This window comes from Phalangium opilio, unplaced genomic scaffold (genome assembly GCF_054372755.1).
Source record: "Phalangium opilio isolate 3A_F unplaced genomic scaffold, DU_Popi_V2 ptg000073l_1, whole genome shotgun sequence".
Taxonomy (NCBI): Eukaryota; Metazoa; Arthropoda; class Arachnida; order Opiliones; family Phalangiidae; genus Phalangium; species Phalangium opilio.
Window position 1 is genome coordinate 180165 of NW_028324183.1, and position 23538 is coordinate 203702.

At 44.3% G+C, this 23538-nt stretch overlaps 77 non-coding genes across 77 annotated transcripts; all 77 read right to left on the reverse strand.

Moving 5' to 3' along the window:
- Window positions 1–8: 8 nt before the first annotated feature.
- Window positions 9–90, reverse strand: TRNAL-UAG (transfer RNA leucine (anticodon UAG)). The gene has a single exon. It is a non-coding gene; the product is annotated as a tRNA-Leu (tRNA).
- A 510-nt stretch (window positions 91–600) lies between these two features.
- Window positions 601–682, reverse strand: TRNAL-UAG (transfer RNA leucine (anticodon UAG)). The gene has a single exon. It is a non-coding gene; the product is annotated as a tRNA-Leu (tRNA).
- A 222-nt stretch (window positions 683–904) lies between these two features.
- On the reverse strand, window positions 905–985 carry TRNAL-UAG (transfer RNA leucine (anticodon UAG)). Its single transcript has one exon. It is a non-coding gene; the product is annotated as a tRNA-Leu (tRNA).
- Window positions 986–1360: 375 nt separating this feature from the next.
- TRNAL-UAG (transfer RNA leucine (anticodon UAG)) lies at window positions 1361–1442 on the reverse strand. Its single transcript has one exon. It is a non-coding gene; the product is annotated as a tRNA-Leu (tRNA).
- Window positions 1443–1969: 527 nt separating this feature from the next.
- On the reverse strand, window positions 1970–2051 carry TRNAL-UAG (transfer RNA leucine (anticodon UAG)). Its single transcript has one exon. It is a non-coding gene; the product is annotated as a tRNA-Leu (tRNA).
- Window positions 2052–2272: 221 nt separating this feature from the next.
- Window positions 2273–2353, reverse strand: TRNAQ-UUG (transfer RNA glutamine (anticodon UUG)). The gene has a single exon. It is a non-coding gene; the product is annotated as a tRNA-Gln (tRNA).
- Window positions 2354–2728: 375 nt separating this feature from the next.
- Window positions 2729–2810, reverse strand: TRNAL-UAG (transfer RNA leucine (anticodon UAG)). The gene has a single exon. It is a non-coding gene; the product is annotated as a tRNA-Leu (tRNA).
- A 70-nt stretch (window positions 2811–2880) lies between these two features.
- On the reverse strand, window positions 2881–2961 carry TRNAQ-UUG (transfer RNA glutamine (anticodon UUG)). Its single transcript has one exon. It is a non-coding gene; the product is annotated as a tRNA-Gln (tRNA).
- A 222-nt stretch (window positions 2962–3183) lies between these two features.
- On the reverse strand, window positions 3184–3265 carry TRNAL-UAG (transfer RNA leucine (anticodon UAG)). The gene has a single exon. It is a non-coding gene; the product is annotated as a tRNA-Leu (tRNA).
- A 222-nt stretch (window positions 3266–3487) lies between these two features.
- Window positions 3488–3569, reverse strand: TRNAL-UAG (transfer RNA leucine (anticodon UAG)). Its single transcript has one exon. It is a non-coding gene; the product is annotated as a tRNA-Leu (tRNA).
- Window positions 3570–3638: 69 nt separating this feature from the next.
- Window positions 3639–3719, reverse strand: TRNAQ-UUG (transfer RNA glutamine (anticodon UUG)). Its single transcript has one exon. It is a non-coding gene; the product is annotated as a tRNA-Gln (tRNA).
- Window positions 3720–4094: 375 nt separating this feature from the next.
- On the reverse strand, window positions 4095–4176 carry TRNAL-UAG (transfer RNA leucine (anticodon UAG)). The gene has a single exon. It is a non-coding gene; the product is annotated as a tRNA-Leu (tRNA).
- Window positions 4177–4246: 70 nt separating this feature from the next.
- TRNAQ-UUG (transfer RNA glutamine (anticodon UUG)) lies at window positions 4247–4327 on the reverse strand. Its single transcript has one exon. It is a non-coding gene; the product is annotated as a tRNA-Gln (tRNA).
- Window positions 4328–4702: 375 nt separating this feature from the next.
- Window positions 4703–4784, reverse strand: TRNAL-UAG (transfer RNA leucine (anticodon UAG)). The gene has a single exon. It is a non-coding gene; the product is annotated as a tRNA-Leu (tRNA).
- A 70-nt stretch (window positions 4785–4854) lies between these two features.
- Window positions 4855–4935, reverse strand: TRNAQ-UUG (transfer RNA glutamine (anticodon UUG)). Its single transcript has one exon. It is a non-coding gene; the product is annotated as a tRNA-Gln (tRNA).
- A 222-nt stretch (window positions 4936–5157) lies between these two features.
- On the reverse strand, window positions 5158–5239 carry TRNAL-UAG (transfer RNA leucine (anticodon UAG)). The gene has a single exon. It is a non-coding gene; the product is annotated as a tRNA-Leu (tRNA).
- Window positions 5240–5461: 222 nt separating this feature from the next.
- TRNAL-UAG (transfer RNA leucine (anticodon UAG)) lies at window positions 5462–5542 on the reverse strand. The gene has a single exon. It is a non-coding gene; the product is annotated as a tRNA-Leu (tRNA).
- Window positions 5543–5612: 70 nt separating this feature from the next.
- On the reverse strand, window positions 5613–5695 carry TRNAL-AAG (transfer RNA leucine (anticodon AAG)). The gene has a single exon. It is a non-coding gene; the product is annotated as a tRNA-Leu (tRNA).
- Window positions 5696–5917: 222 nt separating this feature from the next.
- Window positions 5918–5999, reverse strand: TRNAL-UAG (transfer RNA leucine (anticodon UAG)). The gene has a single exon. It is a non-coding gene; the product is annotated as a tRNA-Leu (tRNA).
- Window positions 6000–6221: 222 nt separating this feature from the next.
- Window positions 6222–6303, reverse strand: TRNAL-UAG (transfer RNA leucine (anticodon UAG)). The gene has a single exon. It is a non-coding gene; the product is annotated as a tRNA-Leu (tRNA).
- Window positions 6304–6526: 223 nt separating this feature from the next.
- TRNAL-UAG (transfer RNA leucine (anticodon UAG)) lies at window positions 6527–6608 on the reverse strand. The gene has a single exon. It is a non-coding gene; the product is annotated as a tRNA-Leu (tRNA).
- A 70-nt stretch (window positions 6609–6678) lies between these two features.
- Window positions 6679–6760, reverse strand: TRNAL-UAG (transfer RNA leucine (anticodon UAG)). Its single transcript has one exon. It is a non-coding gene; the product is annotated as a tRNA-Leu (tRNA).
- A 69-nt stretch (window positions 6761–6829) lies between these two features.
- Window positions 6830–6910, reverse strand: TRNAQ-UUG (transfer RNA glutamine (anticodon UUG)). Its single transcript has one exon. It is a non-coding gene; the product is annotated as a tRNA-Gln (tRNA).
- Window positions 6911–7285: 375 nt separating this feature from the next.
- TRNAL-UAG (transfer RNA leucine (anticodon UAG)) lies at window positions 7286–7367 on the reverse strand. The gene has a single exon. It is a non-coding gene; the product is annotated as a tRNA-Leu (tRNA).
- Window positions 7368–7589: 222 nt separating this feature from the next.
- On the reverse strand, window positions 7590–7671 carry TRNAL-UAG (transfer RNA leucine (anticodon UAG)). The gene has a single exon. It is a non-coding gene; the product is annotated as a tRNA-Leu (tRNA).
- A 70-nt stretch (window positions 7672–7741) lies between these two features.
- Window positions 7742–7823, reverse strand: TRNAL-UAG (transfer RNA leucine (anticodon UAG)). Its single transcript has one exon. It is a non-coding gene; the product is annotated as a tRNA-Leu (tRNA).
- A 375-nt stretch (window positions 7824–8198) lies between these two features.
- TRNAL-UAG (transfer RNA leucine (anticodon UAG)) lies at window positions 8199–8280 on the reverse strand. The gene has a single exon. It is a non-coding gene; the product is annotated as a tRNA-Leu (tRNA).
- A 69-nt stretch (window positions 8281–8349) lies between these two features.
- Window positions 8350–8430, reverse strand: TRNAQ-UUG (transfer RNA glutamine (anticodon UUG)). Its single transcript has one exon. It is a non-coding gene; the product is annotated as a tRNA-Gln (tRNA).
- A 375-nt stretch (window positions 8431–8805) lies between these two features.
- On the reverse strand, window positions 8806–8887 carry TRNAL-UAG (transfer RNA leucine (anticodon UAG)). Its single transcript has one exon. It is a non-coding gene; the product is annotated as a tRNA-Leu (tRNA).
- A 222-nt stretch (window positions 8888–9109) lies between these two features.
- Window positions 9110–9191, reverse strand: TRNAL-UAG (transfer RNA leucine (anticodon UAG)). The gene has a single exon. It is a non-coding gene; the product is annotated as a tRNA-Leu (tRNA).
- Window positions 9192–9261: 70 nt separating this feature from the next.
- TRNAL-UAG (transfer RNA leucine (anticodon UAG)) lies at window positions 9262–9343 on the reverse strand. The gene has a single exon. It is a non-coding gene; the product is annotated as a tRNA-Leu (tRNA).
- Window positions 9344–9413: 70 nt separating this feature from the next.
- On the reverse strand, window positions 9414–9495 carry TRNAL-UAG (transfer RNA leucine (anticodon UAG)). The gene has a single exon. It is a non-coding gene; the product is annotated as a tRNA-Leu (tRNA).
- Window positions 9496–9565: 70 nt separating this feature from the next.
- Window positions 9566–9647, reverse strand: TRNAL-UAG (transfer RNA leucine (anticodon UAG)). Its single transcript has one exon. It is a non-coding gene; the product is annotated as a tRNA-Leu (tRNA).
- An 830-nt stretch (window positions 9648–10477) lies between these two features.
- On the reverse strand, window positions 10478–10559 carry TRNAL-UAG (transfer RNA leucine (anticodon UAG)). Its single transcript has one exon. It is a non-coding gene; the product is annotated as a tRNA-Leu (tRNA).
- Window positions 10560–10629: 70 nt separating this feature from the next.
- Window positions 10630–10711, reverse strand: TRNAL-UAG (transfer RNA leucine (anticodon UAG)). The gene has a single exon. It is a non-coding gene; the product is annotated as a tRNA-Leu (tRNA).
- Window positions 10712–11085: 374 nt separating this feature from the next.
- On the reverse strand, window positions 11086–11167 carry TRNAL-UAG (transfer RNA leucine (anticodon UAG)). Its single transcript has one exon. It is a non-coding gene; the product is annotated as a tRNA-Leu (tRNA).
- A 372-nt stretch (window positions 11168–11539) lies between these two features.
- TRNAL-UAG (transfer RNA leucine (anticodon UAG)) lies at window positions 11540–11621 on the reverse strand. Its single transcript has one exon. It is a non-coding gene; the product is annotated as a tRNA-Leu (tRNA).
- Window positions 11622–11844: 223 nt separating this feature from the next.
- On the reverse strand, window positions 11845–11926 carry TRNAL-UAG (transfer RNA leucine (anticodon UAG)). The gene has a single exon. It is a non-coding gene; the product is annotated as a tRNA-Leu (tRNA).
- A 223-nt stretch (window positions 11927–12149) lies between these two features.
- On the reverse strand, window positions 12150–12231 carry TRNAL-UAG (transfer RNA leucine (anticodon UAG)). Its single transcript has one exon. It is a non-coding gene; the product is annotated as a tRNA-Leu (tRNA).
- A 69-nt stretch (window positions 12232–12300) lies between these two features.
- On the reverse strand, window positions 12301–12382 carry TRNAQ-UUG (transfer RNA glutamine (anticodon UUG)). The gene has a single exon. It is a non-coding gene; the product is annotated as a tRNA-Gln (tRNA).
- Window positions 12383–12755: 373 nt separating this feature from the next.
- On the reverse strand, window positions 12756–12837 carry TRNAL-UAG (transfer RNA leucine (anticodon UAG)). The gene has a single exon. It is a non-coding gene; the product is annotated as a tRNA-Leu (tRNA).
- A 70-nt stretch (window positions 12838–12907) lies between these two features.
- Window positions 12908–12989, reverse strand: TRNAL-UAG (transfer RNA leucine (anticodon UAG)). Its single transcript has one exon. It is a non-coding gene; the product is annotated as a tRNA-Leu (tRNA).
- Window positions 12990–13059: 70 nt separating this feature from the next.
- Window positions 13060–13141, reverse strand: TRNAL-UAG (transfer RNA leucine (anticodon UAG)). Its single transcript has one exon. It is a non-coding gene; the product is annotated as a tRNA-Leu (tRNA).
- Window positions 13142–13364: 223 nt separating this feature from the next.
- Window positions 13365–13446, reverse strand: TRNAL-UAG (transfer RNA leucine (anticodon UAG)). The gene has a single exon. It is a non-coding gene; the product is annotated as a tRNA-Leu (tRNA).
- A 70-nt stretch (window positions 13447–13516) lies between these two features.
- Window positions 13517–13598, reverse strand: TRNAL-UAG (transfer RNA leucine (anticodon UAG)). The gene has a single exon. It is a non-coding gene; the product is annotated as a tRNA-Leu (tRNA).
- Window positions 13599–13668: 70 nt separating this feature from the next.
- TRNAL-UAG (transfer RNA leucine (anticodon UAG)) lies at window positions 13669–13750 on the reverse strand. Its single transcript has one exon. It is a non-coding gene; the product is annotated as a tRNA-Leu (tRNA).
- Window positions 13751–13820: 70 nt separating this feature from the next.
- TRNAL-UAG (transfer RNA leucine (anticodon UAG)) lies at window positions 13821–13902 on the reverse strand. The gene has a single exon. It is a non-coding gene; the product is annotated as a tRNA-Leu (tRNA).
- Window positions 13903–14732: 830 nt separating this feature from the next.
- TRNAL-UAG (transfer RNA leucine (anticodon UAG)) lies at window positions 14733–14814 on the reverse strand. The gene has a single exon. It is a non-coding gene; the product is annotated as a tRNA-Leu (tRNA).
- A 70-nt stretch (window positions 14815–14884) lies between these two features.
- TRNAL-UAG (transfer RNA leucine (anticodon UAG)) lies at window positions 14885–14966 on the reverse strand. Its single transcript has one exon. It is a non-coding gene; the product is annotated as a tRNA-Leu (tRNA).
- Window positions 14967–15340: 374 nt separating this feature from the next.
- Window positions 15341–15422, reverse strand: TRNAL-UAG (transfer RNA leucine (anticodon UAG)). Its single transcript has one exon. It is a non-coding gene; the product is annotated as a tRNA-Leu (tRNA).
- Window positions 15423–15793: 371 nt separating this feature from the next.
- TRNAL-UAG (transfer RNA leucine (anticodon UAG)) lies at window positions 15794–15875 on the reverse strand. The gene has a single exon. It is a non-coding gene; the product is annotated as a tRNA-Leu (tRNA).
- Window positions 15876–15945: 70 nt separating this feature from the next.
- On the reverse strand, window positions 15946–16027 carry TRNAL-UAG (transfer RNA leucine (anticodon UAG)). The gene has a single exon. It is a non-coding gene; the product is annotated as a tRNA-Leu (tRNA).
- A 374-nt stretch (window positions 16028–16401) lies between these two features.
- Window positions 16402–16483, reverse strand: TRNAL-UAG (transfer RNA leucine (anticodon UAG)). The gene has a single exon. It is a non-coding gene; the product is annotated as a tRNA-Leu (tRNA).
- Window positions 16484–16855: 372 nt separating this feature from the next.
- Window positions 16856–16937, reverse strand: TRNAL-UAG (transfer RNA leucine (anticodon UAG)). Its single transcript has one exon. It is a non-coding gene; the product is annotated as a tRNA-Leu (tRNA).
- A 223-nt stretch (window positions 16938–17160) lies between these two features.
- TRNAL-UAG (transfer RNA leucine (anticodon UAG)) lies at window positions 17161–17242 on the reverse strand. The gene has a single exon. It is a non-coding gene; the product is annotated as a tRNA-Leu (tRNA).
- Window positions 17243–17465: 223 nt separating this feature from the next.
- On the reverse strand, window positions 17466–17547 carry TRNAL-UAG (transfer RNA leucine (anticodon UAG)). The gene has a single exon. It is a non-coding gene; the product is annotated as a tRNA-Leu (tRNA).
- Window positions 17548–17616: 69 nt separating this feature from the next.
- TRNAQ-UUG (transfer RNA glutamine (anticodon UUG)) lies at window positions 17617–17698 on the reverse strand. Its single transcript has one exon. It is a non-coding gene; the product is annotated as a tRNA-Gln (tRNA).
- Window positions 17699–18071: 373 nt separating this feature from the next.
- Window positions 18072–18153, reverse strand: TRNAL-UAG (transfer RNA leucine (anticodon UAG)). Its single transcript has one exon. It is a non-coding gene; the product is annotated as a tRNA-Leu (tRNA).
- Window positions 18154–18223: 70 nt separating this feature from the next.
- On the reverse strand, window positions 18224–18305 carry TRNAL-UAG (transfer RNA leucine (anticodon UAG)). The gene has a single exon. It is a non-coding gene; the product is annotated as a tRNA-Leu (tRNA).
- Window positions 18306–18375: 70 nt separating this feature from the next.
- TRNAL-UAG (transfer RNA leucine (anticodon UAG)) lies at window positions 18376–18457 on the reverse strand. The gene has a single exon. It is a non-coding gene; the product is annotated as a tRNA-Leu (tRNA).
- Window positions 18458–18680: 223 nt separating this feature from the next.
- On the reverse strand, window positions 18681–18761 carry TRNAL-UAG (transfer RNA leucine (anticodon UAG)). Its single transcript has one exon. It is a non-coding gene; the product is annotated as a tRNA-Leu (tRNA).
- Window positions 18762–18831: 70 nt separating this feature from the next.
- Window positions 18832–18913, reverse strand: TRNAL-UAG (transfer RNA leucine (anticodon UAG)). The gene has a single exon. It is a non-coding gene; the product is annotated as a tRNA-Leu (tRNA).
- A 70-nt stretch (window positions 18914–18983) lies between these two features.
- TRNAL-UAG (transfer RNA leucine (anticodon UAG)) lies at window positions 18984–19065 on the reverse strand. Its single transcript has one exon. It is a non-coding gene; the product is annotated as a tRNA-Leu (tRNA).
- Window positions 19066–19135: 70 nt separating this feature from the next.
- On the reverse strand, window positions 19136–19217 carry TRNAQ-UUG (transfer RNA glutamine (anticodon UUG)). The gene has a single exon. It is a non-coding gene; the product is annotated as a tRNA-Gln (tRNA).
- Window positions 19218–19439: 222 nt separating this feature from the next.
- On the reverse strand, window positions 19440–19521 carry TRNAL-UAG (transfer RNA leucine (anticodon UAG)). Its single transcript has one exon. It is a non-coding gene; the product is annotated as a tRNA-Leu (tRNA).
- A 374-nt stretch (window positions 19522–19895) lies between these two features.
- Window positions 19896–19977, reverse strand: TRNAL-UAG (transfer RNA leucine (anticodon UAG)). Its single transcript has one exon. It is a non-coding gene; the product is annotated as a tRNA-Leu (tRNA).
- Window positions 19978–20047: 70 nt separating this feature from the next.
- On the reverse strand, window positions 20048–20129 carry TRNAL-UAG (transfer RNA leucine (anticodon UAG)). The gene has a single exon. It is a non-coding gene; the product is annotated as a tRNA-Leu (tRNA).
- Window positions 20130–20199: 70 nt separating this feature from the next.
- Window positions 20200–20281, reverse strand: TRNAL-UAG (transfer RNA leucine (anticodon UAG)). The gene has a single exon. It is a non-coding gene; the product is annotated as a tRNA-Leu (tRNA).
- A 70-nt stretch (window positions 20282–20351) lies between these two features.
- Window positions 20352–20433, reverse strand: TRNAL-UAG (transfer RNA leucine (anticodon UAG)). The gene has a single exon. It is a non-coding gene; the product is annotated as a tRNA-Leu (tRNA).
- A 222-nt stretch (window positions 20434–20655) lies between these two features.
- TRNAL-UAG (transfer RNA leucine (anticodon UAG)) lies at window positions 20656–20737 on the reverse strand. Its single transcript has one exon. It is a non-coding gene; the product is annotated as a tRNA-Leu (tRNA).
- Window positions 20738–20803: 66 nt separating this feature from the next.
- TRNAL-UAG (transfer RNA leucine (anticodon UAG)) lies at window positions 20804–20884 on the reverse strand. Its single transcript has one exon. It is a non-coding gene; the product is annotated as a tRNA-Leu (tRNA).
- A 70-nt stretch (window positions 20885–20954) lies between these two features.
- TRNAL-UAG (transfer RNA leucine (anticodon UAG)) lies at window positions 20955–21036 on the reverse strand. Its single transcript has one exon. It is a non-coding gene; the product is annotated as a tRNA-Leu (tRNA).
- A 527-nt stretch (window positions 21037–21563) lies between these two features.
- Window positions 21564–21645, reverse strand: TRNAL-UAG (transfer RNA leucine (anticodon UAG)). The gene has a single exon. It is a non-coding gene; the product is annotated as a tRNA-Leu (tRNA).
- A 679-nt stretch (window positions 21646–22324) lies between these two features.
- On the reverse strand, window positions 22325–22406 carry TRNAL-UAG (transfer RNA leucine (anticodon UAG)). Its single transcript has one exon. It is a non-coding gene; the product is annotated as a tRNA-Leu (tRNA).
- Window positions 22407–22627: 221 nt separating this feature from the next.
- TRNAQ-UUG (transfer RNA glutamine (anticodon UUG)) lies at window positions 22628–22708 on the reverse strand. The gene has a single exon. It is a non-coding gene; the product is annotated as a tRNA-Gln (tRNA).
- Window positions 22709–23083: 375 nt separating this feature from the next.
- Window positions 23084–23165, reverse strand: TRNAL-UAG (transfer RNA leucine (anticodon UAG)). The gene has a single exon. It is a non-coding gene; the product is annotated as a tRNA-Leu (tRNA).
- Window positions 23166–23235: 70 nt separating this feature from the next.
- TRNAL-UAG (transfer RNA leucine (anticodon UAG)) lies at window positions 23236–23317 on the reverse strand. Its single transcript has one exon. It is a non-coding gene; the product is annotated as a tRNA-Leu (tRNA).
- Between the last annotated feature and the right edge of the window lie 221 nt (window positions 23318–23538).

Here is a 23538-nt window from a genome sequence, read left to right on the forward strand (position 1 = left end):
AAATAGGCTGACAAAGGTGGGATTCGATCCCACGCCCCCGAAGAGACTGGTGCCTAAAACCAGCGCCTTAGACCACTCGGCCACTCTACCTGAAAACAAACGTCACCTCAGACTAATAAGCAAATGGTTCATATTATTAATCGAAGAAATCAAAACAAGCTGATAGGGGTTGGATTCGATCCCACGCCCCGAACAGACTGGTGCCAAAAGTCACCGCCTTAAACCACTCGGCCACTCTAACTGGGAATCAGAAGTCATCTCAGACTTATAAGCAAAAGCTTCATATTATTAATCCTAGAAAACATAATACGCTGATAGAGGTGGGATTCGAATCCACGCCCCCGAAGAGACTGGTGCCTAAAAACAGCGCCGTAGACCAAGAAACAAACGTCACCTCAGACTATTAAGCAAAAGATTCATTTTATTAATGTTAGAAAACAAAATGGACTGATAGAGGTGGGATTCGAACCCACGCCCTCCGAAGACAAAGGTGCCTTAAAACAGCGTCTCAGACCACTTGGTCACACTACCTGAAAGCAATACCAAACTAAGTCTATTAACAAAGGCTTCATATTTTTAATCTTAGAAAACAAAACAAGCTGATAGATGTGGGATTCGAACCCACGCCCCCGAAGAGACTGGTGCCTAAAACCAGCGCCTTAGACCGCTCGGCCACTCTACCTGACAGCAATAGCAAACTCAGTCTATTAAGCAAAAGCTTCATATTATTAATCTTAGAAAACAAAATAGGCAGATAGAGGTGGGATTCGAATCCACGCCCCCGAAGAGACTGGTGCCAAAAACCAGCGCCTTAGAACACTCGGCCACTCAAACTAGAAACATACGTCACCTCAGACTAATAAGCAAATGGTTCATATTATTAATCGAAGTAAACAAAACAAGCTGATAGAGGTGGGATTCAATCCCACGCCCCGAACAGACTGGTGCCTAAAACCAGCGCCTTAGACCACTCGGCCACTCTACCTGGAAACAAAGGTCACCTCAGACTAATAAGCAAAAGATTCATATTATTAATCTTAGAAAACAAAATAGGCTGATAGAGGTGGGATTCGAACCAACGCCCACCGAAGAAAATGGTGCCTTAAACCAGCGTCTTAGACCACTCGGCCACGCTACCTGGAAACAATAGACACCACAGACTAATAAGAAAAAGCTTCATATTATTAATCCTAGAAAAAAAAATAAGCTGATTGAGGTGGGATTTGAACCCACGCCCCCGAAGTGACTGGTGCCTAAAACCAGCGCCTCAGACCACTCGTCCACTCTACCTGAGAGCATTAGCAAACTCAGTCTATTAAGCAAAAGCTTCATATTATTAATCTTAGAAAAGAAAATAGGCTGACAAAGGTGGGATTCGATCCCACGCCCCCGAAGAGACTGGTGCCTAAAACCAGCGCCTTAGACCACTCGGCCACTCAACCTGAAAACAAACGTCACCTCAGACTAATAAGCAAATGGTTCGTATTATTATTCGAAGAATACAAAACAAGCTGATAGGGGTTGGATTCGATCCCACGCTCCGAACAGACTGGTGCCAAAAGTCACCGCCTTAAACCATTCGGCCACTCTAACTGGGAATTAGAAGTCATCTCAGACTTATAAGCAAAAGCTTCATATTATTAATCTTAGAAAACAACATACGCTGATGGAGGTGGGATTCGAATCCACGCCCCCGAAGAGACTGGTGCCTAAACCCAGCGCCTTAGACCACTCGGCCACTCTACCTAGAAACAAACGTCACCTCAGACTAATAAGCAAAAGATTCATATTATTAATGTTAGAAAACAAAATGGACTGATAGAGTTGGGATTCGACCCCACGCCCTCCGAAGACAAAGGTGCCTTAAAACAGCGTCTTAGACCACTCGGCCACTCTACCTGAGAGCAATACCAAACTCAGTCTATTAAGCAAAAGCTTCATATTATTAGTCTTAGAAAACAAAATAGGCTGATAGAGGTGGGATTCGAACCCACGCCCCCGAAGAGACTGGTGCCTAAAACCAGCGCCTTAGACCACTCGGCCACTCTACCTGGTAACAAAGGTCACCTCAGACTAATAAGAAAGAGCTTCATATTATTAATCCTAGAAAACAAAATAGGCTGATAGAGGTGGAATTCGAACCCTCGCCCCCGAAGAGACTGGTGCCTAAAACCAGCGCCTTAGACCGCTCGGCCACTCTACCTTGAACAAAATTCACCTTATACTAATAAGCAAATAGGTCATATTATTAATCGAAGTAAACAAAACAAGCTGATAGAGGTGGGATTCGATCCCACGCCCCGAACAGACTGGTGCCAAAAATCAGCGCCTTAAACCACTCGGCCACTCTACCTAGAAACAAACGTCACCTCAGACTAATAGGCAAAAGATTCATATTATTAATGTTAGAAAACAAAATGGACTGATAGAGGTGGGATTCGACCCCACGCCCTCCGAAGGCAAAGGTGCCTTAAAACAGCGTCTTAGACCACTCGGCCACTCTTCCTGAGAGCAATAGCAAACTAAGTCTATTAAGCAAAGGCTTCATATTTTTATTCTTAGAAAACAAAATAGGCTGATAGAGGTGGGTTTCGAATCCACGCCCCCGAAGAGTCTGGTGCCTAAAACCAGTGCCTCAGACCACTCGGCCACTCTACCTGAGAGCAATAGCAAACTCAGTCTATTAAGTAAAAGCTTCATATTATTAGTCTTAGAAAACAAAATTGGCTGATAGAGGTGGGATTCGAACCCACGCCCCCGAAGAGACTGGTGCCTAAAACCAGCGCCTTAGACCGCTCGGCCACTCTACCTGGAAACAACAGTCACCTCATACTAATAAGCAAATAGGTCATATTATTAATCGAAGTAAACAAAACAAGCTGATAGAGGTGGGATTCGATCCCACGCCCCGAACAGACTGGTGCCAAAAATCAGCGCCTTAAACCACTCGGCCACTCTACCTAGAAACAAACGTCACCTCAGACTAATAAGCAAAAGATTCATATTATTAATGTTAGAAAACAAAATGGACTGATAGAGGTGGGATTCGACCCCACGCCCTCCGAAGGCAAAGGTGCCTTAAAACAGCGTCTCAGACCACTCGGTCACACTACCTGAAAGCAATACCAAACTAAGTCTATTAACAAAGGCTTCATATTTTTAATCTTAGAAAACAAAACAAGCTGATAGATGTGGGATTCGAACCCACGCCCCCGAAGAGACTGGTGCCTAAAACCAGCGCCTTAGACCGCTCGGCCACTCTACCTGACAGCAATAGCAAACTCAGTCTATTAAGCAAAAGCTTCATATTATTAATCTTAGAAAACAAAATAGGCAGATAGAGGTGGGATTCGAATCCACGCCCCCGAAGAGACTGGTGCCAAAAACCAGCGCCTTAGAACACTCGGCCACTCTACCTGGTAACAAAGGTCACCTCAGACTAATAAGAAAGAGCTTCATATTATTAATCCTAGAAAACAAAATAGGCTGATAGAGGTGGGATTCGAACCCTCGCCCCCGAAGAGACTGGTGCCTAAAACCAGCGCCTTAGACCGCTCGGCCACTCTACCTTGAACAAAATTCACCTTATACTAATAAGCAAATAGGTCATATTATTAATCGAAGTAAACAAAACAAGCTGATAGAGGTGGGATTCGATCCCACGCCCCGAACAGACTGGTGCCAAAAATCAGCGCCTTAAACCACTCGGCCACTCTACCTAGAAACAAACGTCACCTCAGACTAATAGGCAAAAGATTCATATTATTAATGTTAGAAAACAAAATGGACTGATAGAGGTGGGATTCGACCCCACGCCCTCCGAAGGCAAAGGTGCCTTAAAACAGCGTCTTAGACCACTCGGCCACTCTTCCTGAGAGCAATAGCAAACTAAGTCTATTAAGCAAAGGCTTCATATTTTTATTCTTAGAAAACAAAATAGGCTGATAGAGGTGGGTTTCGAATCCACGCCCCCGAAGAGTCTGGTGCCTAAAACCAGTGCCTCAGACCACTCGGCCACTCTACCTGAGAGCAATAGCAAACTCAGTCTATTAAGTAAAAGCTTCATATTATTAGTCTTAGAAAACAAAATTGGCTGATAGAGGTGGGATTCGAACCCACGCCCCCGAAGAGACTGGTGCCTAAAACCAGCGCCTTAGACCGCTCGGCCACTCTACCTGGAAACAACAGTCACCTCATACTAATAAGCAAATAGGTCATATTATTAATCGAAGTAAACAAAACAAGCTGATAGAGGTGGGATTCGATCCCACGCCCCGAACAGACTGGTGCCAAAAATCAGCGCCTTAAACCACTCGGCCACTCTACCTAGAAACAAACGTCACCTCAGACTAATAGGCAAAAGATTCATATTATTAATGTTAGAAAACAAAATGGACTGATAGAGGTGGGATTCGACCCCACGCCCTCCGAAGGCAAAGGTGCCTTAAAACAGCGTCTTAGACCACTCGGCCACTCTTCCTGAGAGCAATAGCAAACTAAGTCTATTAAGCAAAGGCTTCATATTTTTATTCTTAGAAAACAAAATAGGCTGATAGAGGTGGGTTTCGAATCCACGCCCCCGAAGAGTCTGGTGCCTAAAACCAGTGCCTCAGACCACTCGGCCACTCTACCTGAGAGCAATAGCAAACTCAGTCTATTAAGTAAAAGCTTCATATTATTAGTCTTAGAAAACAAAATTGGCTGATAGAGGTGGGATTCGAACCCACGCCCCCGAAGAGACTGGTGCCTAAAACCAGCGCCTTAGACCGCTCGGCCACTCTACCTGGAAACAACAGTCACCTCATACTAATAAGCAAATAGGTCATATTATTAATCGAAGTAAACAAAACAAGCTGATAGAGGTGGGATTCGATCCCACGCCCCGAACAGACTGGTGCCAAAAATCAGCGCCTTAAACCACTCGGCCACTCTACCTAGAAACAAACGTCACCTCAGACTAATAAGCAAAAGATTCATATTATTAATGTTAGAAAACAAAATGGACTGATAGAGGTGGGATTCGACCCCACGCCCTCCGAAGGCAAAGGTGCCTTAAAACAGCGTCTCAGACCACTCGGTCACACTACCTGAAAGCAATACCAAACTAAGTCTATTAACAAAGGCTTCATATTTTTAATCTTAGAAAACAAAACAAGCTGATAGATGTGGGATTCGAACCCACGCCCCCGAAGAGACTGGTGCCTAAAACCAGCGCCTTAGACCGCTCGGCCACTCTACCTGACAGCAATAGCAAACTCAGTCTATTAAGCAAAAGCTTCATATTATTAATCTTAGAAAACAAAATAGGCAGATAGAGGTGGGATTCGAATCCACGCCCCCGAAGAGACTGGTGCCAAAAACCAGCACCTTAGAACACTCGGCCACTCTACCTAGAAACATACGTCACCTCAGACTAATAAGCAAATGGTTCAAATTATTAATCGAAGTAAACAAAACAAGCTGATAGAGGTGGGATTCAATCCCACGCCCCGAACAGACTGGTGCCTAAAACCAGCGCCTTAGACCACTCGGCCACTCTACCTGGAAACAAAGGTCACCTCAGACTAATAAGCAAAAGATTCATATTATTAATCTTAGAAAACAAAATAGGCTGATAGAGGTGGGATTCGAACCAACGCCCCCCGAAGAAAATGGTGCCTTAAACCACCGTCTTAGACCACTCGGCCACTCTACCTGGAAACAAAGGTCACCTCAGACTAATAAGAAAAAGCTTCATATTATTAATCCTAGAAAAAAAAATAGGCTGATAGAGGTGGGATTTGAACCCACGCCCCGGAAGTGACTGGTGCCTAAAACCAGCGCCTCAGACCACTCGTCCACTCTACCTGAGAGCATTAGCAAACTCAGTCTATTAAGCAAAAGCTTCATATTATTAATCTTAGAAAAGAAAATAGGCTGACAAAGGTGGGATTCGATCCCACGCCCCCGAAGAGACTGGTGCCTAAAACCAGCGCCTTAGACCACTCGGCCACTCAACCTGAAAACAAACGTCACCTCAGACTAATAAGCAAATGGTTCGTATTATTATTCGAAGAATACAAAACAAGCTGATAGGGGTTGGATTCGATCCCACGCTCCGAACAGACTGGTGCCAAAAGTCACCGCCTTAAACCATTCGGCCACTCTAACTGGGAATTAGAAGTCATCTCAGACTTATAAGCAAAAGCTTCATATTATTAATCTTAGAAAACAACATACGCTGATGGAGGTGGGATTCGAATCCACGCCCCCGAAGAGACTGGTGCCTAAAACCAGCGCCTTAGACCACTCGGCCACTCTACCTAGAAACAACCGTCACCTCAGACTAATAAGCAAAAGATTCATATTATTAATGTTAGAAAACAAAATGGACTGATAGAGTTGGGATTCGACCCCACGCCCTCCGAAGACAAAGGTGCCTTAAAACAGCGTCTTAGACCACTCGGCCACTCTACCTGAGAGCAATACCAAACTCAGTCTATTAAGCAAAAGCTTCATATTATTAGTCTTAGAAAACAAAATAGGCTGATAGAGGTGGGATTCAAACCCACGCCCCCGAAGAGACTGGTGCCTAAAACCAGCGCCTTAGACCACTCGGCCACTCTACCTGGTAACAAAGGTCACCTCAGACTAATAAGAAAGAGCTTCATATTATTAATCCTAGAAAACAAAATAGGCTGATAGAGGTGGGATTCGAACCCTCGCCCCCGAAGAGACTGGTGCCTAAAACCAGCGCCTTAGACCGCTCGGCCACTCTACCTTGAACAAAATTCACCTTATACTAATAAGCAAATTGGTCATATTATTAATCGAAGTAAACAAAACAAGCTGATAGAGGTGGGATTCGATCCCACGCCCCGAACAGACTGGTGCCAAAAATCAGCGCCTTAAACCACTCGGCCACTCTACCTAGAAACAAACGTCACCTCAGACTAATAAGCAAAAGATTCATATTATTAATGTTAGAAAACAAAATGGACTGATAGAGGTGGGATTCGACCCCACGCCCTCCGAAGGCAAAGGTGCCTAAAAACAGCGTCTTAGACCACTCGGCCACTCTACCTGAAAGCAATAGCAAACTAAGTCTATTAAGCAAAGGCTTCATATTTTTATTCTTAGAAAACAAAATAGGCTGATAGAGGTGGGTTTCGAATCCACGCCCCCGAAGAGTCTGGTGCCTAAAACCAGTGCCTCAGACCACTCGGCCACTCTACCTGAGAGCAATAGCAAACTCAGTCTATTAAGTAAAAGCTTCATATTATTTGTCTTAGAAAACAAAATTGGCTGATAGAGGTGGGATTCGAACCCACGCCCCCGAAGAGACTGGTGCCTAAAACCAGCGCCTTAGACCGCTCGGCCACTCTACCTGGAAACAACAGTCACCTCATACTAATAAGCAAATGGTTCATATTATTAATCGAAGAAAACAAAACAAGCTGATAGAGGTGGGATTCGAACCCTCGCCCCCGAAGAGACTGGTGCCTAAAACCATCGAATTAGACCACTCGGCCACTCTACTTGGAAACAAAGGTCACCTCAGACTAATAAGAAAGAGCTTCATATTATTAATCCTAGAAAACAAAATTGGCTGATAGAGGTGGGATTCGAACCCACGCCCCCGAAGAGTCTGGTGCCTAAAACCAGCGCCTCAGACCACTCGGCCACTCTACCTGAAAGCAATATCAAACTCAGTCTATTAAGCAAAAGCTTCATATTATTAATCCTAGAAAACAAAATTGGCTGATAGAGGTGGGATTCGAACCCACGCCCCCAAAGAGACTGGTGCCTAAAACCAGCGCCTTAGACCACACGGCCACTCTACCTCACAGCAATAGCAAACTCAGTCTATAAATCAAAAGCTTCATATTTTTAATCTTAGAAAACAAAATAGGCTGATAGAGCTGGGTTTCGAATCCACGCCCCCGAAGAGACTGGTGCCTAAAACCAGCGCCTTAGACCACTCGGCTCATCGACCCAGAAACAAACGTCACCTCAGACTAATAAGCAAAAGATTCATATTATTAATGCTAGAAAATAAAATGGACTGATAGAGGTGGGATTCGAACCAACGCCCCCCGAAGACAATGTTGCCTTAAACCAGCGTCTTCGACCACTCGGCCACAATACCTGGAATTAATAAACACCACAGACTAATAAGAAAAAGCTTCATATTATTAATCCTAGAAAACAAAATAGGCTGATAGAGGTGGGATTCGAACCCTCGCCCCCGAAGAGACTGGTGCCTAAAACCAGCGCCTTAGACCGCTCGGCCACTCTACCTTGAACAAAATTCACCTTATACTAATAAGCAAATAGGTCATATTATTAATCGAAGTAAACAAAACAGGCTGATAGAGGTGGGATTCGATCCCACGCCCCGAACAGACTGGTGCCAAAAATCAGCGCCTTAAACCACTCGGCCACTCTACCTAGAAACAAACGTCACCTCAGACTAATAAGCAAAAGATTCATATTATTAATGTTAGAAAACAAAATGGACTGATAGAGGTGGGATTCGACCCCACGCCCTCCGAAGGCAAAGGTGCCTTAAAACAGCGTCTTAGACCACTCGGCCACTCTACCTGAGAGCAATAGCAAACTAAGTCTATTAAGCAAAGGCTTCATATTTTTATTCTTAGAAAACAAAATAGGCTGATAGAGGTGGATTTCGAATCCACGCCCCCGAAGAGTCTGGTGCCTAAAACCAGTGCCTCAGACCACTCGGCCACTCTACCTGAGAGCAGTAGCAAACTCAGTCTATTAAGTAAAAGCTTCATATTATTAGTCTTAGAAAACAAAATTGGCTGATAGAGGTGGGATTCGAACCCACGCCCCCGAAGAGACTGGTGCCTAAAACCAGCGCCTTAGACCGCTCGGCCACTCTACCTGGAAACAACAGTCACCTCATACTAATAAGCAAATGGTTCATATTATTAATCGAAGAAAACAAAACAAGCTGATAGAGGTGGGATTCGAACCCTCGCCCCCGAAGAGACTGGTGCCTAAAACCAGCGAATTAGACCACTCGGCCACTCTACTTGGAAACAAAGGTCACCTCAGACTAATAAGAAAGAGCTTCATATTATTAATCCTAGAAAACAAAATTGGCTGATAGAGGTGGGATTCGAACCCACGCCCCCGAGGAGTCTGGTGCCTAAAACCAGCGCCTCAGACCACTCGGCCACTCTACCTGAAAGCAATAGCAAACTCAGTCTATTAAGCAAAAGCTTCATATTATTAATCCTAGAAAACAAAATTGGCTGATAGAGGTGGGATTCGAACCCACGCCCCCAAAGAGACTGGTGCCTAAAACCAGCGCCTCAGACCACTCGGCCACTCTACCTGGAAAGAAAAGTCACCTCATACTAGTAAGCAAATGGTTCATATTATTAATCGAAGAAAATAAAACAAGCTGATAGAGGTGGGATTCGAACCCACGCCCCCGAAGAGACTGGTGCCTAAAACCAGTGCCTTAGACCGCTCGGCCACTCTACCTGGAAACAAAAGTCACCTCATACTAATAAGCAAATGGTTCATATTATTAATCGAAGAAAACAAAACAAGCTGATAGAGGTGGGATTCGAACCCACGCCCCCGAAGAGACTGGTGCCTAAAACCAGCGCCTTAGACCACACGGCCACTCTACCTCACAGCAATAGCAAACTCAGTCTATAAATCAAAAGCTTCATATTTTTAATCTTAGAAAACAAAATAGGCTGATAGAGCTGGGTTTCGAATCCACGCCCCCGAAGAGACTGGTGCCTAAAACCAGCGCCTTAGACCACTAGGCTCATCTACCCAGAAACAAACGTCACCTCAGACTAATAAGCAAAAGATTCATATTATTAATGCTAGAAAATAAAATGGACTGATAGAGGTGGGATTCGAACCAACGCCCCCCGAAGACAATGTTGCCTTAAACCTGCGTCTTCGACCACTCGGCCACAATACCTGGAATTAATAAACACCACAGACTAATAAGAAAAAGCTTCATATTATTAATCCTAGAAAACAAAATAGGCTGATAGAGGTGGGATTTGAACCCTCGCCCCCGAAGAGACTGGTGCCTAAAACCAGCGCCTCTGACCAAACAGCCACTCTACCTGAAAGCAATAGCAAACTCAGTCTATTAAGCAAAAGCTTCATATTATTAATGCTAGAAAACAAAATGGACTGATAGAGGTGGGATTCGAACCAACGCCCCCCGAAGACAATGTTGCCTTAAACCAGCGCCTTAGACCGCTCGGCCACTCTACCTTGAACAAAATTCATATCATACTAATAAACAAATGGGTCATATTATTAATCGAAGTAAACAAAACAAGCAGATAGAGGTGGGATTCGATCCCGCGAACCGAACAGACTGGTGCCAAAAATCAGCTCCTTAAACCATTCGGCCACTCTACCTGGAAACAAAGGTCACCTCAGACTAATAAGAAAGAGCTTCATATTATTAATCCTAGAAAACAAAATTGGCTGATAGAGGTGGGATTCGAACCCACGCCCCCAAAGAGACTGGTGCCTAAAACCAGCGCCTCAGACCACTCGGCCACTCTACCTGGAAAGAAAAGTCACCTCATACTAGTAAGCAAATGGTTCATATTATTAATCGAAGAAAACAAAACAAGCTGATAGAGGTGGGATTCGAACCCACGCCCCCGAAGAGACTGGTGCCTAAAACCAGCGCCTTAGACCACACGGCCACTCTACCTCACAGCAATAGCAAACTCAGTCTATAAAGCAAAAGCTTCATATTTTTAATTAAGAAAACAAAATAGGCTGATAGAGCTGGGTTTCGAATCCACGGCCCCGAAGAGACTGGTGCCTAAAACCAGCGCCTTAGACCACTCGGCTCATCTACCCAGAAACAAACGTCACCTCAGACTAATAAGCAAAAGATTCATATTATTAATGCTAGAAAACAAAATGGACTGATAGAGGTGGGATTCGAACCAACGCCCCCCGAAGACAATGTTTCCTTAAACCAGCGTCTTACACCACTCGGCCACAATACCTGGAATTAATAAACACCACAGACTAATAAGAAAAAGCTTCATATTATTAATCTTAGAAAACAAAATAGGCTGATAGAGGTGGGATTTGAACCCACGCCCCCGAAGAGACTGGTGCCTAAAACCAGCGCCTCTGACCACTCAGCCACTCTACCGGAAAGCACTAGCAAACTCAGTCTATTAAGCAAAAGCTTCATATTATTAATCTTAGAAAACAAAATGGCTGATAGAGGTGGGATTCGAACCCACGCTCCCGAAGAGACTGGACCCAAAACCCAGCACCTTTGCCCGCTCGGCCACTCTACCTTGAAGAAAATTCACCTCATACTAATAAGCAAATGGGTCATATTATTAATCGAAGTAAACAAAACAAGCAGATAGAGGTGGAATTCGATCCCACGAACCGAACAGACTGGTGCCAAAAATCAGCTCCTTAAACCATTCGGCCACTCTTACTGGGAATCAAAAGTCTTCTCAGACTTATAAGCAAAAGCTTCATATTATTAATCCTAGAAAACAAAATAAACTGATAAAGGTGGGATTCGGACCCACGCCCCCGAAGAGTCTGGTGCCTAAAACCAGCGCCTCAGACCACTCGGCCACTCTACCTGGAAACAACAGTCACCTCATACTAATAAGCAAAAGATTCATTTTATTAATGTTAGAAAACAAAATGGACTGATATAGGTGGGATTCGAATCCACGCCCTCCGAAGACAAAGGTGCCGTAAAACAGCGTCTAAGACCACTCGGCCACTCTACCTGAAAGAAATAGCTAACTAAGTCTATTAAGCAAAGGCTTCATATTTTTAATCTTAGAAAACAAAATTGGCTGATAGAGGTGGGTTTCGAATCCACGCCCCCGAAGAGACTGGTGCCTAAAACCAGCGCCTTAGACCACTCGGCCACTCTACCTAGAAACAAACGTCACCTCTGACTAATAAGCAAAAGATTCATATTATTAATGATAGAAAACAAAATGGACTGATAGAGGTGGGATTCGAACCAACGCCCCCCGAAGACAGTGTTGCCTTAAACCAGCGTCTTAGACCACTCGGCCACAATACCTGGAATTGATAAACACCACAGACTAATAAGAAAAAGCTTCATATTATTAATCCTAGAAAACAAAATAGGCTGATAGAGGTGGGATTTGAACCCACGCCCCCGAAGAGACTGGTGCCTAAAACCAGCGCCTCAGACCACTCAGCCACTCTACCGGAAAGCACTAGCAAAATCAGTCTATTAAGCAAAAGCTTCATATTATTAATCTTAGAAAACAAAATGGCTGATAGAGGTGGGATTCGAACCCACGCTTCCGAAGAGACTGGTGCCAAAAACCAGCGCCTTTGCCCGCTCGGCCACTCTACCTTGAACAAACTTCACCTCATACTAATAAGCAAATGGGTCATATTATTAATCGAAGTAAACAAAACAAGCAGATAGAGGTGGGATTCGATCCCACGAACCGAACAGACTGGTGCCAAATATCAGCTCCTTAAACCATTCGGCCACTCTAACTGGGAATCAAAAGTCTTCTCAGACTTATAAGCAAAAGCTTCATATTATTAATCCTAGAAAACAAAATAATCTGATAAAGGTGGGATTCGAACCCACGCCGCCGAAGAGTCTGGCGCCTAAAACCAGCGCCTCAGACCACTCAGCATCTCTACCTGAGAGCAATAGCAAACTCAGTCTATTAAGCAAAAGCTTCATATTATTAGTCTCAGAAAACAAAATAGGCTGATAGAGGTGGGATTCGAACCCACGCCCCCGAAGAGACTGGTGCCTAAAACCAGCGCCTTAGACCGCTCGGCCACTCTACCTGGAAACATCAGTCACCTCATACTAATAAGGAAAAGATTCATATTATTAATCGAAGAAAACAAAACAAGCTGATAGAGGTGGGATTCGAACCCACGCCCCCGAAGAGACTGGTGCCTAAAACCAGCGCCTTAGACCACTCGGCCACTCTACCTGGAAACAATAGACACCACAGACTAATAAGAAAAAGCTTCATATCATTAATCCTAGAAAACAAAATAGGCTGATAGACGTGGGATTTGAACCCACGCCCCCGAAAAGACTGGTGCCTAAAACCAGCGCCTTAGACCGCTCGGCCACTCTACCTGGAAAAAAAAGTCACCTCATACTAATAAGCAAATGGTTCATATTATTAATCGAAGAAAACAAAACAAGCTGAAAGAGGTGGGATTCGAACCCCACGCCCCCGAAGAGACTGGTGCCTAACACCAGCGCCTTAGACCACTCAGCCACTCTACCTTTAAACAAAAGTCACCTCAGACTAATAAGAAAGAGCTTCATATTATTAATCCTAGAAAACAAAATTGGCTGATAGAGGTGGGATTCGAACCCACGCCCCCGAGGAGTCTGGTGCCTAAAACCAGCGCCTCAGACCACTCGGCCACTCTACCTGAAAGCAATAGCAAACTCAGTCTATTAAGCAAAAGCTTCATATTATTAATCCTAGAAAACAAAATTGGCTGATAGAGGTGGGATTCGAACCCACGCCCCCAAAGAGACTGGTGCCTAAAACCAGCGCCTCAGACCACTCGGCCACTCTACCTGGAAAGAAAAGTCACCTCATACTAGTAAGCAAATGGTTCATATTATTAATCGAAGAAAATAAAACAAGCTGATAGAGGTGGGATTCGAACCCACGCCCCCGAAGAGACTGGTGCCTAAAACCAGTGCCTTAGACCGCTCGGCCACTCTACCTGGAAACAAAAGTCACCTCATACTAATAAGCAAATGGTTCATATTATTAATCGAAGAAAACAAAACAAGCTGATAGAGGTGGGATTCGAACCCACGCCCCCGAAGAGACTGGTGCCTAAAACCAGCGCCTTAGACCACACGGCCACTCTACCTCACAGCAATAGCAAACTCAGTCTATAAATCAAAAGCTTCATATTTTTAATCTTAGAAAACAAAATAGGCTGATAGAGCTGGGTTTCGAATCCACGCCCCCGAAGAGACTGGTGCCTAAAACCAGCGCCTTAGACCACTAGGCTCATCTACCCAGAAACAAACGTCACCTCAGACTAATAAGCAAAAGATTCATATTATTAATGCTAGAAAATAAAATGGACTGATAGAGGTGGGATTCGAACCAACGCCCCCCGAAGACAATGTTGCCTTAAACCTGCGTCTTCGACCACTCGGCCACAATACCTGGAATTAATAAACACCACAGACTAATAAGAAAAAGCTTCATATTATTAATCCTAGAAAACAAAATAGGCTGATAGAGGTGGGATTTGAACCCTCGCCCCCGAAGAGACTGGTGCCTAAAACCAGCGCCTCTGACCAAACAGCCACTCTACCTGAAAGCAATAGCAAACTCAGTCTATTAAGCAAAAGCTTCATATTATTAATGCTAGAAAACAAAATGGACTGATAGAGGTGGGATTCGAACCAACGCCCCCCGAAGACAATGTTGCCTTAAACCAGCGCCTTAGACCGCTCGGCCACTCTACCTTGAACAAAATTCATATCATACTAATAAACAAATGGGTCATATTATTAATCGAAGTAAACAAAACAAGCAGATAGAGGTGGGATTCGATCCCGCGAACCGAACAGACTGGTGCCAAAAATCAGCTCCTTAAACCATTCGGCCACTCTACCTGGAAACAAAGGTCACCTCAGACTAATAAGAAAGAGCTTCATATTATTAATCCTAGAAAACAAAATTGGCTGATAGAGGTGGGATTCGAACCCACGCCCCCAAAGAGACTGGTGCCTAAAACCAGCGCCTCAGACCACTCGGCCACTCTACCTGGAAAGAAAAGTCACCTCATACTAGTAAGCAAATGGTTCATATTATTAATCGAAGAAAACAAAACAAGCTGATAGAGGTGGGATTCGAACCCACGCCCCCGAAGAGACTGGTGCCTAAAACCAGCGCCTTAGACCACACGGCCACTCTACCTCACAGCAATAGCAAACTCAGTCTATAAAGCAAAAGCTTCATATTTTTAATTAAGAAAACAAAATAGGCTGATAGAGCTGGGTTTCGAATCCACGGCCCCGAAGAGACTGGTGCCTAAAACCAGCGCCTTAGACCACTCGGCTCATCTACCCAGAAACAAACGTCACCTCAGACTAATAAGCAAAAGATTCATATTATTAATGCTAGAAAACAAAATGGACTGATAGAGGTGGGATTCGAACCAACGCCCCCCGAAGACAATGTTTCCTTAAACCAGCGTCTTACACCACTCGGCCACAATACCTGGAATTAATAAACACCACAGACTAATAAGAAAAAGCTTCATATTATTAATCTTAGAAAACAAAATAGGCTGATAGAGGTGGGATTTGAACCCACGCCCCCGAAGAGACTGGTGCCTAAAACCAGCGCCTCTGACCACTCAGCCACACTACCGGAAAGCACTAGCAAACTCAGTCTATTAAGCAAAAGCTTCATATTATTAATCTTAGAAAACAAAATGGCTGATAGAGGTGGGATTCGAACCCACGCTCCCGAAGAGACTGGACCCAAAACCCAGCACCTTTGCCCGCTCGGCCACTCTACCTTGAAGAAAATTCATATCATACTAATAAACAAATGGGTCATATTATTAATCGAAGTAAACAAAACAAGCAGATAGAGGTGGGATTCGATCCCGCGAACCGAACAGACTGGTGCCAAAAATCAGCTCCTTAAACCATTCGGCCACTCTACCTGGAAACAAAGGTCACCTCAGACTAATAAGAAAGAGCTTCATATTATTAATCCTAGAAAACAAAATTGGCTGATAGAGGTGGGATTCGAACCCACGCCCCCAAAGAGACTGGTGCCTAAAACCAGCGCCTCAGACCACTCGGCCACTCTACCTGGAAAGAAAAGTCACCTCATACTAGTAAGCAAATGGTTCATATTATTAATCGAAGAAAACAAAACAAGCTGATAGAGGTGGGATTCGAACCCACGCCCCCGAAGAGACTGGTGCCTAAAACCAGCGCCTTAGACCACACGGCCACTCTACCTCACAGCAATAGCAAACTCAGTCTATAAAGCAAAAGCTTCATATTTTTAATTAAGAAAACAAAATAGGCTGATAGAGCTGGGTTTCGAATCCACGGCCCCGAAGAGACTGGTGCCTAAAACCAGCGCCTTAGACCACTCGGCTCATCTACCCAGAAACAAACGTCACCTCAGACTAATAAGCAAAAGATTCATATTATTAATGCTAGAAAACAAAATGGACTGATAGAGGTGGGATTCGAACCAACGCCCCCCGAAGACAATGTTTCCTTAAACCAGCGTCTTACACCACTCGGCCACAATACCTGGAATTAATAAACACCACAGACTAATAAGAAAAAGCTTCATATTATTAATCTTAGAAAACAAAATAGGCTGATAGAGGTGGGATTTGAACCCACGCCCCCGAAGAGACTGGTGCCTAAAACCAGCGCCTCTGACCACTCAGCCACTCTACCGGAAAGCACTAGCAAACTCAGTCTATTAAGCAAAAGCTTCATATTATTAATCTTAGAAAACAAAATGGCTGATAGAGGTGGGATTCGAACCCACGCTCCCGAAGAGACTGGACCCAAAACCCAGCACCTTTGCCCGCTCGGCCACTCTACCTTGAAGAAAATTCACCTCATACTAATAAGCAAATGGGTCATATTATTAATCGAAGTAAACAAAACAAGCAGATAGAGGTGGAATTCGATCCCACGAACCGAACAGACTGGTGCCAAAAATCAGCTCCTTAAACCATTCGGCCACTCTTACTGGGAATCAAAAGTCTTCTCAGACTTATAAGCAAAAGCTTCATATTATTAATCCTAGAAAACAAAATAAACTGATAAAGGTGGGATTCGGACCCACGCCCCCGAAGAGTCTGGTGCCTAAAACCAGCGCCTCAGACCACTCGGCCACTCTACCTGGAAACAACAGTCACCTCATACTAATAAGCAAAAGATTCATTTTATTAATGTTAGAAAACAAAATGGACTGATATAGGTGGGATTCGAATCCACGCCCTCCGAAGACAAAGGTGCCGTAAAACAGCGTCTAAGACCACTCGGCCACTCTACCTGAAAGAAATAGCTAACTAAGTCTATTAAGCAAAGGCTTCATATTTTTAATCTTAGAAAACAAAATTGGCTGATAGAGGTGGGTTTCGAATCCACGCCCCCGAAGAGACTGGTGCCTAAAACCAGCGCCTTAGACCACTCGGCCACTCTACCTAGAAACAAACGTCACCTCTGACTAATAAGCAAAAGATTCATATTATTAATGATAGAAAACAAAATGGACTGATAGAGGTGGGATTCGAACCAACGCCCCCCGAAGACAGTGTTGCCTTAAACCAGCGTCTTAGACCACTCGGCCACAATACCTGGAATTGATAAACACCACAGACTAATAAGAAAAAGCTTCATATTATTAATCCTAGAAAACAAAATAGGCTGATAGAGGTGGGATTTGAACCCACGCCCCCGAAGAGACTGGTGCCTAAAACCAGCGCCTCAGACCACTCAGCCACTCTACCGGAAAGCACTAGCAAAATCAGTCTATTAAGCAAAAGCTTCATATTATTAATCTTAGAAAACAAAATGGCTGATAGAGGTGGGATTCGAACCCACGCTTCCGAAGAGACTGGTGCCAAAAACCAGCGCCTTTGCCCGCTCGGCCACTCTACCTTGAACAAACTTCACCTCATACTAATAAGCAAATGGGTCATATTATTAATCGAAGTAAACAAAACAAGCAGATAGAGGTGGGATTCGATCCCACGAACCGAACAGACTGGTGCCAAATATCAGCTCCTTAAACCATTCGGCCACTCTAACTGGGAATCAAAAGTCTTCTCAGACTTATAAGCAAAAGCTTCATATTATTAATCCTAGAAAACAAAATAATCTGATAAAGGTGGGATTCGAACCCACGCCGCCGAAGAGTCTGGCGCCTAAAACCAGCGCCTCAGACCACTCAGCATCTCTACCTGAGAGCAATAGCAAACTCAGTCTATTAAGCAAAAGCTTCATATTATTAGTCTCAGAAAACAAAATAGGCTGATAGAGGTGGGATTCGAACCCACGCCCCCGAAGAGACTGGTGCCTAAAACCAGCGCCTTAGACCGCTCGGCCACTCTACCTGGAAACATCAGTCACCTCATACTAATAAGGAAAAGATTCATATTATTAATCGAAGAAAACAAAACAAGCTGATAGAGGTGGGATTCGAACCCACGCCCCCGAAGAGACTGGTGCCTAAAACCAGCGCCTTAGACCACTCGGCCACTCTACCTGGAAACAATAGACACCACAGACTAATAAGAAAAAGCTTCATATCATTAATCCTAGAAAACAAAATAGGCTGATAGACGTGGGATTTGAACCCACGCCCCCGAAAAGACTGGTGCCTAAAACCAGCGCCTTAGACCGCTCGGCCACTCTACCTGGAAAAAAAAGTCACCTCATACTAATAAGCAAATGGTTCATATTATTAATCGAAGAAAACAAAACAAGCTGAAAGAGGTGGGATTCGAACCCCACGCCCCCGAAGAGACTGGTGCCTAACACCAGCGCCTTAGACCACTCAGCCACTCTACCTTTAAACAAAAGTCACCTCAGACTAATAAGAAAGAGCTTCATATTATTAATCCTAGAAAACAAAATAGGCTGATAAAGGTGGGATTCGAACCCACCCCCCGGAGAGTCTGGTGCCTAAAACCAGCGCCTCTGACCACTCGGCCACTCTACCTGACAGCAATAGCAAACTCAGTCTATTAAGCAAAAGCTTCATATTATTAATCTAAGAAAAGAAAATAGGCTGATAAAGGTGGGATTCGAACCCACGCCCCCGAAGAGACTGGTGCCTAAAACCAGCGCCTTAGACCGCTCGGCCACTCTACCTGGAAACAAATGTTACCTCATACTAATAAGCAAATGGTTCATATTATTAATCGAAGAAAACAAAACAAGCTGATAGAGGTGGGATTCGAACCCACGCCCCCGAAGAGACTGGTGCCTAAAACCAGCGCCTTAGACCACCCGGCCACTCTATCTAGAAAAAAAAGGCACCTCATACTAATAAGCAAATGGTTCATATTATTAAACGAAGTAAACAAAACAAGCTGATAGAGGTGGGATTCGAACCCACGCCCCCGAAGAGACTGTTGCCAAAAATCAGCGCCTTAGACCACTCGGCCACTCTACCTGGAAAGAAAAGTCACCTCAGACTAATAAGAAAGAGCTTCATATTATTAATCTTAGAAAACAAAATAGGCTGATAGATGTGGGATTCGAATCCACGCCCCTGAAGAGACTGGTGACTAAAACCAGCGCCTTAGACCACTCGGCCACTCTACCTAGAAACAAACGTCACCTCAGACTAATAAGCAAAAGATTCATATTATTAATGTTAGAAAACAAAATGGACTGATAGAGGTGGGATTCGAACCCACGCCCCCGAAGAGACTGGTGCCTAAAACCAGCGCCTTAGACCGCTCGGCCACTCTATCTAGAATAAAAAGTCACCTCATACTAATAAGCAAATGGTTCATATTATTAATCGAAGTAAACAAAACAAGCTGATAGAGGTGGGATTCGATCCCACGCCCCGAACAGACTGGTGCCAAAAATCAGCGCCTTAGACCACTCGGCCACTCTAACTGGGAATCAAAAGTCTTCTCAGACTTATAAGCAAAAGCTTCATACTATTAATCCTAGAAAACAAAATAGGCTGATAGAGGTGGGATTCGAAGCCACGCCCCCGAAGAGAATGGTGCCTTAAACCAGCATCTTAGACCACTCGGCCACTCTACCTAAAAGCAATAGCAAACTAAGTCTATTAAGCAAAGGCTTCATATTTTTAATCTTAGAAAACAAAATAGGCTGATAGAGGTGGGATTCGAATCCACGCCCCCGAAGAGACTGGTGCCTAAAACCAGCGCCTTAGACCGCTCGGCCACTCTACCTGGAAACAAATGTCACCTCATACTAATAAGCAAATGGTTCATATTATTAATCGAAGAAAACAAAACAAGCTGATAGAGGTGGGATTCAAACCCACGCCCCCGAAGAGACTGGTGCCTAAAACCAGCGCCTTAGACCACTCGGCCACTCTACCTGGAAACAAAGGTCACCTCAGACTAATAAGAAAGAGCTTCATATTATTAATCTTAGAAAACAAAATAGGCTGATAGATGTGGGATTCGAATCCACGCCCCTGAAGAGACTGGTGCCTAAAACCAGCGCCTTAGACCACTCGGCCACTCTACCTAGAAACAAACGTCACCTCAGACTAATAAGCAAAAGATTCATATTATTAATATTAGAAAACAAAATGGACTGATAGAGGTGGGATTCGAACCAACGCCCCCGAAGAGACTGGTGCCTAAAACCAGCGCCTTAGACCGCTCGGCCACTCTATCTAGAAAAAAAAGGCACCCCATACTAATAAGCAAATGGTTCATATTATTAAACGAAGTAAACAAAACAAGCTGATAGAGGTGGGATTCGATCCCTTGCCCCGAACAGACTGGTGCCAAAAATCAGCGCCTTAGACCACTCGGCCACTCTAACTGGGAATCAAAAGTCTTCTCAGACTTATAAGCAAAAGCTTCATACTATTAATCCTAGAAAACAAAATAGGCTGATAGAGGTGGGATTCGAAGCCACGCCCCCGAAGAGTCTGGTGCCTAAAACCAGCGCCTCAGACCACTCGGCCACTCTACCTGACGGCAATAGCAAACTCAGTCTGTTAAGCAAAAGCTTCATATTATTAATCCTAGACAAATGGACTGATAGAGGTGGGATTCGAACCCACGCCCCCAAGAGACTGGTGCCTAAAACCAGCGCCTTAGACCGCTCAGCCACTCTACCTGGCAACAAAAGTCACCTCAGACTAATAAGAAAGAGCTTCATATTATTAATCCTAGAAAACAAAATAGGCTGATAAAGGTGGGATTCGAACCCACGCCCGCGAAGAGTCTGGTGCCTAAAACCAGCGCCTCTAACCACTCGGCCACTCTACCTGACAGCAATAGCAAACTCAGTCTATTAAGCAAAAGCTTCATATTATTAATCTTAGAAAAGAAAATAGGCTGATAAATGTGGGATTGGAACCCACGCCCCCGAAGAGACTGGTGCCTAAAACCAGCGCCTTAGACCACTCGGCCACTCTCCCTTTAAACAAACGTCACCTCAGACTAATAAGCAAATGGTTCATATTATTAATCGAAGAAAACAAAACAAGCTGATAGAGGTGGGATTCAATCCCACGCCCCGAAGAGACTGGTGCCAAAAATCACCGCCTTAAACCATTCGGCCACTCTAACTGGGAATCAGAAGTCATCTCAGACTTATAAGCAAAAGCTTCATATTATTAATGCTAGAAAATAAAATGGACTGATAGAGGTGGGATTCGAACCGACGCCCCCCGAAGACAATTTTGCCTTAAACCAGCGTCTTAGACCACTCGGCCGCTCTACCTTTAAACAATAGAGTCCACAGACTAATAAGAAAAAGCTTCATATTATTAATCCTAGAAATCAAAATAGGCTGATAGAGGTGGGATTTCAACCCACGCCCCCGAAGAGACTGGTGCCTAAAACCAGCGCCTTAGACCACTCGGCCACTCTACCTGAGAGCAATAGCAAACTCAGTCTATTAAGCAAAAGCTTCATATTATTAATCTTAGAAAAGAAAATAGGCTGACAAAGGTGGGATTCAATCCCACGCCCCCGAAGAGACTGGTGCCTAAAACCAGCGCCTTAGACCACTCGGCCACTCAACCTGAAAACAAACGTCACCTCAGACTAATAAGCAAATGGTTCGTATTATTATTCGAAGAATACAAAACAAGCTGATAGGGGTTGGATTCGATCCCACGCTCCGAACAGACTGGTGCCAAAAGTCACCGCCTTAAACCATTCGGCCACTCTAACTGGGAATTAGAAGTCATCTCAGACTTATAAGCAAAAGCTTCATATTATTAATCTTAGAAAACAACATACGCTGATGGAGGTTGGATTCGAATCCACGCCCCCGAAGAGACTGGTGCCTAAAACCAGCGCCTTAGACCACTCGGCCACTCTACCTAGAAACAAACGTCACCTCAGACTAATAAGCAAAAGATTCATATTATTAATGTTAGAAAACAAAATGGACTGATAGAGTTGGGATTCGACCCCACGCCCTCCGAAGACAAAGGTGCCTTAAAACAGCGTCTTAGACCACTCGGCCACTCTACCTGAGAGCAATACCAAACTCAGTCTATTAAGCAAAAGCTTCATATTATTAGTCTTAGAAAACAAAATAGGCTGATAGAGGTGGGATTTGAACCCACGCCCCCGAAGAGACTGGTGCCTAAAACCAGCGCCTTAGACCATTCGGCCACTCTACCTGGAAACAAAGGTCACCTCAGACTAATAAGAAAGAGCTTCATATTATTAATCCTAGAAAACAAAATAGGCTGATAGAGGTGGGATTCGCGCCCTCGCCCCCGAAGAGACTGGTGCCTAAAACCAGCGCCTTAGACCGCTCGGCCACTCTACCTTGAACAAAATTCACCTTATACTAATAAGCAAATAGGTCATATTATTAATCGAAGTAAACAAAACGAGCTGATAGAGGTGGGATTCGATCCCACGCCCTGAACAGACTGGTGCCAAAAATCAGCGCCTTAAACCACTCGGCCACTCTACCTAGAAACAAACGTCACCTCAGACTAATAAGCAAAAGATTCATATTATTAATGTTAGAAAACAAAATGGACTGATAGAGGTGGGATTCGACCCCACGCCCTCCGAAGGCAAAGGTGCCTTAAAACAGCGTCTTAGACCACTCGGCCACTCTACCTTAGAGCAATAGCAAACTAAGTCTATTAAGCAAAGGCTTCATATTTTTATTCTTAGAAAACAAAATAGGCTGATAGAGGTGGGTTTCGAATCCACGCCCCCGAAGAGTCTGGTGCCTAAAACCAGTGCCTCAGACCACTCGGCCACTCTACCTGAGAGCAATAGCAAACTCAGTCTATTAAGTAAAAGCTTCATATTATTAGTCTTAGAAAACAAAATTGGCTGATAGAGGTGGGATTCGAACCCACGCCCCCGAAGAGACTGGTGCCTAAAACCAGCGCCTTAGACCACTCGGCCACTCTACTTGGAAACAAAGGTCACCTCAGACTAATAAGAAAGAGCTTCATATTATTAATCCTAGAAAACAAAATTGGCTGATAGAGGTGGGATTCGAACCCACGCCCCCAAAGAGACTGGTGCCTAAAACCAGCGCCTCAGACCACTCGGCCACTCTACCTGGAAAGAAAAGTCACCTCATACTAGTAAGCAAATGGTTCATATTATTAATCGAAGAAAATAAAACAAGCTGATAGAGGTGGGATTCGAACCCACGCCCACGAAGCGACTGGTGCCTAAAACCAGCGCCTTAGACCACACGGCCACGCTACCTCACAGCAATAGCAAACTCAGTCTATAAATCAAAAGCTTCATATTTTTCATCTTAGAAAACAAAATAGG